The sequence below is a fragment of the Grus americana genome, chromosome 2 (assembly GCF_028858705.1).
Source record: "Grus americana isolate bGruAme1 chromosome 2, bGruAme1.mat, whole genome shotgun sequence".
Lineage (NCBI taxonomy): Eukaryota > Metazoa > Chordata > Aves > Gruiformes > Gruidae > Grus > Grus americana.
The window spans coordinates 22,512,438-22,523,309 of record NC_072853.1 but is presented as its reverse complement, the minus strand read 5'-3'; the positions used below and the strand labels follow the sequence as shown (position 1 = coordinate 22,523,309).

At 39.8% G+C, this 10,872-nt stretch overlaps 1 protein-coding gene across 1 annotated transcript in view; it reads left to right on the top strand.

Moving 5' to 3' along the window:
- Positions 1–519: 519 nt before the first annotated feature.
- The window catches only part of RIMS2 (regulating synaptic membrane exocytosis 2), a 502,429-nt gene continuing 492,076 nt past the window's right edge, over positions 520–10,872 (top strand). Inside the window, exon 1 of the mRNA XM_054816636.1 lies at positions 520–674. The gene's annotated coding sequence lies outside the window, so the exon portion shown is untranslated. The remainder of the gene's footprint in view (positions 675–10,872) is intronic.

Genomic DNA, 10,872 nt, shown 5'->3' with positions numbered 1-10,872 from the left:
AAGTGTTTTTGTATTATGGTAGCACTTGGAGGGTTTTCATCCTCACCTACTACCTTGAACTGTGTACCTGCTCCTTTGCTGTTAGTTGGTTCCTCGTCTGTCTTGCAGGGCTCTTTACACGGTGTCACTCACAATCAGCGCAACTCTCTCTTTCCTTCCAGCTGGGGAACCTGAGTAGTTCATGATTTTATTATTGTTCTTCAATTTGATACAATCTGTTCCTGACCATCTGTACCCACTCATGCTGAGAATATCAATACTGTAATTTTCCATCTCCCTCATAACTTGAGCTGATTTTTCCAGCTTGCAGCATTGTATCTACATGCCAGAATCTTATACATAACATGGAGTAACTCCGGAGCAGCAGCTACTTCAAGGTTTGAGCTCCTTGCTGAGGCAGGATCGGACTGATGCTTGTTGCACAAATTCATTTGGGACTATCCACTAATCCAAGGATCTGAGATGGAAATTGTCATGGAGACGAAGTGAAGACTGAGCCAGTAATATTTTTAAAGAGGAAGGTGGTCAGCCTTGCATCCAGCTCCCACGCTTGAAGAACCGAGAGAGAAATTTCTGTCTGGCCTCTGTCTTTGATGCACCCCACCGTGGTAGACCTGTCGGGAGCTTACATAATCCTGCTGACATAACTCTCCTAAGCAACCCAACGCAGCAAGGTACTAGTTTCAGAAATGGGGAAAAATGTGGGTTTGCCTCAGTGTGTGGGGTGTGTGTGTGCACGCGTGTGTGTACTCTGCATAATTCTGGCAATTTATATTCTAGTGTACCCGGAATTAAGCAGGTTAATTTAGCTTTTCCTCTATGTGTTCATATCTGGTGCTTAGAGGATTTTGAAAATCCTATTCTCAGTCATCAGCTAATTTAATTTACATAGAAAATAGTACAACTGTTATGTTGTCTGGTGGACTATCTTATTATCATTTTTTTAAAATGCTTTTTTCTTCACATAATGTCTTGAAGTAAAATGCTTTTAAATGGCGTGAGATTAGATATCTGATAAATTAAGTCCTTTCAGTATTTAACTAATCCTTCAGGTCCTACAGACGCCTACATTTGTGTGTGTGAGAATATGAGGGAAAATAAAGATGCATAATGGACTATAACAAGAGGTTTCAGTGATGTTATAAACCACAGGAGTGAAGTTCAGATAGTTTATGGTCCAGTTAACAGAAACTCTCAATAGAATTATATCTCTATAAATCAAAATTTTTCTGTTGCTTATTTCCTATATGTGGTTCTGACTCATGAATCTGTGCCCTGTAGAAATTTCTATTCCTTCTTGAGTCATGCAAATGTTGCCTCCTATCACCCCAGATCTTGCTTTCTCTAATGATTAGCCCTGTTGCACCCTACTCTGTTGTCATGTATTTTTTACTTCATTTTGGGGAAACAAATAGTATTGATTTTTTTTTCTTGTTAAAAAATAACGTAGAATTCATTGTACCAAAATTGGAGAAGTACGAGAGGCGATCAGTATATACATGACGTAGAACTAAATAGGAAAAAAGTTAATGTAAACACAAACAGAATTCTTTTTGCTACTTCCTTCATGCTACCTTCATCCTGCTTCTGAAGATGAAGATCTGAGCACAGCAAAACATCACTGATGAGCATGCGTGGGCATCATCAGATAAAGATGCCTCTGATGCCTCTTCCCTCTGAAATGGTTTAGTCAGGTAATGAACAGGTTTGCTTCTTCCTCTTGAAGCTATCCTGTGAAAGGCTAAAGCAAAGCTGAGACATCTTTGCATATGCTTCTCATCCTAAGTACCGATACAGGGGAAAAAAAACACGACACGGAGCAATGGAGTTAAATAGTTGCTGGATATGAAATCATGGATGGTAGCAGTGTAGACTTCAGGGCAATAACAGATGAATGTATGAAAACCTAAGATGCTACATCGGGTGGACAATGGCACAGGAGGCAACTTTCTGACTAGAAACGAGAAACAGTTCCTTGTGAGAGAAGCAAGCAGCTATGTGTCCAACATGTCCTTGTTGCTTTCAGGATGTGAGTCAGCAGTGTTGTCACTACCTGGCCTGCAGTCATCTGCTACTGTGGGTTAGAAGCAGCTCTTCTGTTGTAATTCTTGGGCTGCGCCTGCTGAAGGATAGAAAGAATTAAACTTTCTTCTGTAACAGAAAGGTTGAGGTGTTGAGCAATGGAAGTGCTTTCAGTAATAACCAGATCAGCAAAATCTGACTGCCTATTTTGAAATGAGGTTGTCGATTTTCTGCTGCGGACAATGGCCTAAATGACTTTTTTTTTATTATTTAATTGGGTTGTCTTTGAAATCAGATCAAATGTCTCATCTGTTGGTCAATAAAGGACAACACAGCTGGTGAAAGGACCGGAAGGAATGTCCTATAAGGAGCAACTGAGGACTTTGGGTTTGTCTAGTTTGGAGAGAAGGAGGTTGAGGGGCGACCTCATTGCTCTCTACAGCTTACTGAGGAGGGGACATGGAGAGGGAGGTGCTGAGCTCTTCTCCCTGGGATCCAGTGACAGGACGTGTGGGAATGGTTCAAAGCTCTGCTGGAGGAGGTTTGGACTGGACATGAGGACGCATTTCTTTACCGAGAGGGTGGTCAAACACTGGAACAGGCTTCCTAGAGAGGTGGTCGATGCCCCAAGCCTGTTGGTGTTTAAGAGGCATTTGGGCAATGCCCTTAACAACATGCTGTAACTTTTGGTCAGCCCTGAAGTGGTCAGGCAGTTGGACTAGATGATTGTTGTAGGTCACTTAAAACTGAATTAGTGTATTCTGTTCTATTCTACCAAAGACATCATTGGTAAAGCTTGCAACCTGGAGACTGGATCCATGGTCCGTATAGTTAGTGAACCCCCGCCCCGGGTCACTGCTGTAAATCATTATTTCCTTGGAGAAGGCAGATTGCCAGTTTCATTAAAACTAGATGACCGGAAGAGTAACCCATTTTTTACACTGATTTGTAAAATGTTGATTTGTCCCACGCTACTCTTGGGCACAGTGATTTTTACATAGGTAGCAATGCTTTATTTCCATATATAACTCATTTTTCTATATCTTTTATGACTGAGTTTTGGATATGAGTGTGTTATGGGCTACTCTTTATAGTCTTTGAACTGCTGACTGCCATTAATGCTTTTGAAAATGATAGTGAATGATGGGTGAATACCTATGAAATCCATAGTATCACCAACAAAATGCCATCAATCGTTATTGATGGTTTCTTGCTTGCTATCCTTTGAAATAGCTGGCATGGGAAAATATGCATACAGAAAGGTGCACTCATCAGAACAGCTCATATTCAAGACAAATATAGGAAAGAATGCACCCAGATAACAGTAAATATCCAAATAAATTCTTCAGTTAACACATTGGTGGAAAATAAAAAAGATTATTAATCTAGCCACTGTTACGGAGAGAAGTACAACAGTAATGAGACAAGGACAGGACTGTGTTACTGAAGCAACTATAAACATCTGACCCTCGGTGCAGCTGGGTACCTTCTTGCTTTTGCACATGCAACATGTTTCTTGCCCCCCTAAATTCACGTGTAGAACAAACTCAATCCATTAGCGTGGTCAATGCTAGAAAGCTTCAATGCCTGCTCTCTGTGGGAGGGCACGTAAATTCGCTGGGGAAGTGCATGCAAAAGTAGAGATGAGGGTGGGAAGTCTTTCTGCACAGCTATATCCTCCCTGGGCTTTTCAGTACAGCAAGTTTGTAGCAGTAACCTGAATTGTAGTACGTTGTTTAATGAAATAGAAGCTATGCAGCAGTTTGAGCTCAGTGTTGTGTACTTTCTAGGTGTTAGGGTAGGTACTGGTTCTGTTCTTTTCCAACTAATAAAACCCCTGCTCTTGAAAGTGTAATCCACGAATTTTATGGTGGATGTAGTCCCTTTTATGAGAGACAAGGCAGGCTTTAACCACTGATAGTCTCAAGTACTGTCACACTAAGAGGTTCCTTGCACACTCTGAGTGAAATAACTCCCTTTACATTCCAAGAAGGAAATTCACTACATTTCCTTTTTTGAGATGTCTTTGACACACAAGACAAAATGTCAGAAATTAGCTAATATTTTATTACCTCTTCCCTTCCTTCCCTTGCAAGACAATTCTTCATAAAGAATGCTTTTTTTTGTCCACTGTAAAAACAGATAATGTTTCCAAGCTGCTGCTTCTTCCACCTCACTATCATCAGAAAAAACTGCAAATAAAAGTAAAAATATAAAGTTATGATCCATTAGTATTTTAACTATCCTAATGTAAATTTGTAAGATACTGTATACTAGGGAAGGTAATAGTTGTACTCAAAGGTCATATGTTTTCTTAGATTAATATTGCTAGTAACAATAGCCAAGCTTTTGTGCACATGAATCTCTTTTCAGAATGTTTTGGTTTCCTACTTACTAGGAAATCATTATGAATTTAATTATATTAATGTAGCTAGAGAATGAATCTTGTTTTAATCATACTTGTGCTTTTGAGTACGGCAGAATCCTGGTCTGGAGAGCAGAACACAAAGCAGGCATCGTCGTGTTACCATGCGTTTGCTGACTCTCATTTGGCCTAATGCAATTTTTCCCTTAGCCTAGTAAAATGCCAAAGCTGATTAATGTTGATTAATACTGTTCTTCATAAACTTTTCATGTTGCAAAGTTCGATTTTATCCAAGGCATGTCAACGAGAATCATAGGGAGCTTTTTCAGGAAAACAGTACTAGAAAGTGTCAAATGAGTGCTAGTGATCTCAATACACAAGAAAGAAATTCTTTTCCAATTACACATTAGCTTTTGTCATTCTAGTGCCTTCTGTCTCTGGAGTATAAAATGAACTTTCACAAAATACTGGCTTCTTTCTTCATGTACCGGAGCTAAAATTGTAATGAAAGACTGTTTGCTTGAATTAAAAAAAAAAAAAAAAAGAAAGATTGCCTGTACCTTTATGCTTTCAGAAGCAGTTTAGCAGTGCTACCACTTCTGCTTTTACCTATTATTTGAATCAATTTAACTTCCTGATTAATTTTCTGGTCATTTGGCAGATGTGAAAGCTAGATAGGTAGATTTCTAGATAGAAAATACCATATGCTAAGCTTTAATTATCATCCCTTTCAGACATGTTTTCATTATCAAAGCTGCTATATTCCAGGTCTGCGAGAATTAACCTTAGTTGCAAATCCAAACAGCTAAAGCCCAGCTGCCTCTGGCTTTTGAGGAAAATGAGCAGTCAAACCAGCATTTTCTTTCTCTTGCCAACATGAGAGGCCACAATTTAAGCTGGGTGCAGTGAAAGAAGGACCTCAGTAATGGGCTGGCCTTGCACGGATGGATGTTGCCATCTCTGCTGAACAGGTCTGCGGCACCTTGAGAACTTTCCGCTTGTGTGAGACTTTGGGAAAAGTTTAAGCCGTTCACCTCCAGCAATACCGCTCTGCCTCCAAACCCCTCTCTCCTTATTTTTCTTCAAAGATCAATTTAACCCCGTCTTACAATAATGTTAATGAAAAAACCAGTCACCTTCCATTTATTTGATGTTGCTAACTTTGTCTGAATGCTGTCTTTTCATTTCAACCCACTGCATTTATCTGAGTTACCCACCCGTTGCGTTTCGTCGATGGCACTCTGAGTTTTCTGTGGCAACAGGCTGTTGCCTGTGCTATTTTTTGTATCAACATCTAAGGCACTGGACTCTTCATACATGACTAGCCTTTCTAGGCATTACTGTAATAATAATAATAATGATAATAATTCAGGATATTATTACTTTTAATAATGACTAGTTAATTAAGACAGAAACACATAGGTGTCTCCATTAAAAAAAAGAAAAAAAAAGGCAAACACTCATTTCTATCTTGTAGAAAACTAGGAGATTTGGGATTTTCAAGCTGTCACTACAATAGGAATGAATATATTCTTGAGGTCTGATACAGGATATTCTGTACCAACTCTGAAGGACAATCTTATGACTGAATGAAAAAAAAAAATCACGTGGGATTTAACAATACTGGTGTTTGTTCTGAAGCAGCTTGATTTTCAGAAATGTAGGAGGGGTCAAGGAAGAGGGATTAGAAGGCAGCAAACAGGGAAGGCAACGCTGCATCCATCCATACCTCACAGGAACATCCGATAACGTTCTAAGCACCTACTGTGCCAATGTGAGCCTGTGCTTTATGTGTTGAATAACATCTACATACTCGTTAGTTTGAATTTTGAAACCCGTATAGTATCTGACAAGTCAGAACAGTTAAATAGAAACCAAAGTGCCCAAGTTGGGGACAATTTTTAATACCAATGAAGTTATTAAATACCAGTGAATGGCCTGTGAGTGACCACTAAAAATAGACTCTTGTATGGGTTTGGTAGGATTGTTGAAAATTAGCTGGACGACTGCTACAGTGCTGAAAACAAAATCCTTGATTTACTACTATCTCGGCCTGTTGGAGTACAGGACTTCACTTACTGCCCAGTTACTTAGAAACATTGACAGTGCAGGTCAAGAATTGAAATGTATAACCAAAGAACTGTCATTATGCAGGAATTCTTAGATTCTTTAAAAAAATGCCTCCTTTGACTTTCAACTGACTAACTGACAACAATCAAAATTGAATTGTCCAATTCAGAAAATACTGAATAACTTTAAGATTCTGTAAAGACTATTACCTACACCTTTAATTCAGCCTATTATATGTTGCACTTAGTTCAGTCAGAATATTTCAAACTGAGCACGTAAACAGAATTACAGGAATGAGACATGATAAACTTATTAGAATTGATCATATTTATGATCTTATAAATTGTTTGGCTGTGTATAATTGCTCTGGACAGAACATCCCAAACTCTAGAAATCATAATACTCAAGTATCCCGTTCAGAAAACAGTCTCACGGATCTGAGCCTTTCTACAGTTTTCAGCCAACTGTGCTTAGCAAAGATCTATGTGCCAGGGCCTCTCCCACATCGCATTTCAAAATACAACCTGGATACCGGCTCCTCGGTCCACCGAGTGGAGCAAAACAATCCCTTGTCACCCAAGCCCATTTGGGAATAAAGTCAAAACTCCTTCATACCCCCAGCAACCACCACGATGCCCAGGGCGAGCCCCTGCTCCTCTAATCTAAAAGGCTTTTCCTGAGCAGCTGAGCCAGGAAAGAGTTTGGAGGTGGGTAGGATTAAGTTGCATTCTTAGAGCAATTTAAGGACTTGACCCTTCTTCTGAGTCTGTGAAGATGCTGATCGCATGCAGGAAAAAGTGGGGGCACTAGCTAAAAGACCAACGTTTTTCCGTCTACTGCAGAGAGATCATTTACACTGTTGAAACTGGGAAGGGCTATTTCAAGTATAGATGACACAGGGGTATAGAAAGTGCTGTGTAAACTATGGATAACCCTGTTTTATGAGACGTGAGAGTAGCAAATAAAGACAACTAACTTCTACTCATAAATATATGTCATTTTTCAAATCAGTTGTGGGGAAGTATCCAAGTAAGAGAAATTTGCTTGGAGCAGAAAAAGAATTGCATATAGAATAAGCAAAAATGTCCTGAAAGAAACCAAATTAAAATATAGGTGACATTATACAACATTATTAACTTCCTCAATTTAGACAGGGGAAAGCTGGGAAGGATCCAAGACTGCACCAGTAAACCAGTCCCTGATGGGTTGATAGCACCTAGTATAGGACCTGGGAATCACAGATCGTCACAGCGTAAAGCTCTGTCCTCCCTCAACAGGAATTTGCGGAGTCCCTTGCAAAATGCCTCCAGGAAGAGTCCTACAGGACGCATTTCTTGCTAGTTATACATCTGATGTGATCCATCGAGAGTCTGAGTACTGGAGGTTTTCAACCAAGAACATGTTTTTCATTTTCTCCATTCACTGATCCATAACGGAATACTTTAAAGTTCCTTTCATGTCAGCTACGTAAAGTTGTTTTCCAAGTGAATGTTTCAACTTGGGACAAAAATAACAGAAAGAATTAGTTACACTGGATTTTTCCCTTATACAAAACAGTATAAAGCAGGTGTTAGTGTTACCTTTTCAGGAAAGAATTACCCTTAGCATGCTTGAACGATGAATCTACCAACTCATTTACTCTTGTAGTTGCTATGAGGAAGGAAATGGGAGTAAGTATAATGAGACCCTTAGTGAAAGACATTTTGTGGTGATATATAAACCGAGTTTAAAATACCTCTGTTTCCTTGGGAATCCATCTTGTCTAACAGAACTAGAAAGGAACAGAAAAAATGGTTATCAGAAAACTTATATTAATAACTGTGCTGATGTCAGCACATTTACATGACTTAGAGAAGCCACCAAAAGAAAGTATCACGTACCTTCCGTATATGATTGGAGTGACTTTTTAGTTGCAGCTTATACAGTGGAAGAACAATTTCAACAGAAGAATGTAAACCAGGAATGGGAATCTGTTTTTTCAGAGTATGGTGGTGAGTTTGGAATGAGAGCTGAGGTCAACAAGAAGGGCAGGGACGTGCAGACCCGTGAATGTGAAGGGCAGAATTTATAGATATTTCACTACCGAGGGAATTACAAATGAACATTCCTTAAGAATAAGTTTCATAAATGATCATACTACATGATAATAATTTGCCTTATTGGTTCATTGTAGATTACTGTTGACATCATTACTCTGGAGTAGGGAGTCTGTGCTCTGAGTATATTTTCATCCGTATGTCACCTGGTGTCGTGGTTTAGCCCCAGCTGGCAGCTGAGCCCCACGCAGCCACTTGCTCACTCCCCCCTTGGTGGGATGGGAGAGGTAATCGGAAGAGCGAAAGTGAGAAAACTGGGTTGAGATAAAGACAGGTTAATAGCTAAAGCAAAAGCCGTGCACACAAGCAAAGCAAGACAAGGAATTCATTCCCCACTTGCCATGGGCAGGCAGGTGTTCAGCCAGCTCCAGGAAAGCAGGGCTCCATCACGGGTAACGGTGACTTGGGAAGACAAACGCCATCACTCCAAATGTTCCCCCTTCTTTCTTCTTCCCCCAGCTTTATATGCTGAGCATGACATCATATGGTATGAGATATCCCTTTGGTCAGTTGGGGTCAGCTGTCCCAGCTGTGTCCCCTCCCAACTCCTTGTGCACCCCCAGCTACTCACTGGTGGGGTGGGGTGAGGAGCAGAAAAGGCCTTGGCTCTGTGTAAGCACTGCTCAGCAGGAACAAAACCATCCCTGTGTTATCAACTCTGTTTCCAGCACAAATCCAAACCATAGCCCCGTACTAGCTACTCTGAAGAAAATGAACTCTATCCCAGCCAAAAAGCAGCACACCTGGATAATGTAAATACAAGTTACAGCATGAGACAATTCTGTGCAGGCTGACAGGAACGTGAACAAATAATGTTTAAATTTAATTGCAGGTAAATGTGAGGAATGACAGGTGGAACTGATGAGGAGAAAGGAAGGTAGAAGCATAGAAAAGTCAAGTAAAACCATTTCTTCAGTGAGTCACAGGATGTCTTCTGCTCTGAATCTGCTCCCTCTTTTCAAAGCAAGTAGCTAGATAATGTATGGGGATTACATTTCCTGTCCCTGGATTTGTTTGTTTATAGTTACCCACTTAATGGTACAGGATTTAGTGGGAACAGGGCAAATATCAAGGAGAAAAGAAAGCTCTTGAAATTCTACAGTCATGCTGAGAGCAAGTATTCGTAATTTGTGGATGAAAAATCATAAGCGCCTCGAAATGATTACAGAAGCAGGCACTGTAAATCCAGAAAGTTCAGAGGTAAATATCCATTGGCAAGAAATTCAGATGAATGAAGCAATGCACAAAGAACTGTGGTGATGTTTTGCAACCAAAACTGTGGTCAGAATACTCTTAGTGTTTACAGTTGAGATAGGCATGAAATATTTTTGAAACAACTGTGTAACCTGACAGGGTGGACAGACTGCTGGTCTGGTTCTTTTTAATTATTCTTAGAGGAGATTGAGTGATTTCTCTCTTTCCTCACTTCGCTAGGATAAAATGTAGTTTCCCAATAGGGATCAGTCCAGTTAATTCTTCCATTCAACATTTATAGATTGATCAGGACTGTACTATCTTGGGTAATCTGATGACACACAGTTCTACATTTCCTCCTTTTTTTGACTTCAGTGCCAGATTTATCTAGTGCCTGGAAGAAACAAGGAACTGGGTGAGAGCCAGCTGGCTGGAAGCCAGTCTGAAAGGTGAAGGTGATGTTGACTGGAAGAGCTGAATGCTTTGAGGATTTGATGAAAATCATATAGTTTATTTTACAAGGGTATCTGCTCAAATATGGTATGCTCAGTTTCTCTACGATGGTGTATGTATAATAACAAAGGGTCTATTATACATAATTTTACATCAAGAAATGGAACAGGTTCCTTTCAGCTAAGGATACCAATGACATTTCTTAGACAAAATTAAAATTTGATGAATATATGTACGTGATAATAAGTATGGATTACTACTAAGACTTGCTTTACCACAGCCAACCTATCACGTCCCTTTGGTGACCTGTTCCTCCAGAACTTGTTTTCCCAAAGGAATGATGTCTTCAGCCCAACATTGCATGCAGTACTCTTTAGCTAATGAAGGTACATCCTAGAATTTACTCTCTGTGGAAATACAGCTAAGGAGGACCAGGATACTTTCAGAAAGATGACATTTTTTTCAGGCCTTTGTATCTGGTTATAAGTTGATGTCATAGTCCATTAGAAATAGTGCCAGCTCCAGGAATGTATCTGTGGTGGAGATTTCAAACTGCCCAAACCAAACCTTACAAAATGACTTTATTATTGCTACATACACTTATACAATATCCAATGCTGATGTGAAATGGGAGTTATGTCTTGTGTGAGAGAATAGCAGGTAGAACCCTAC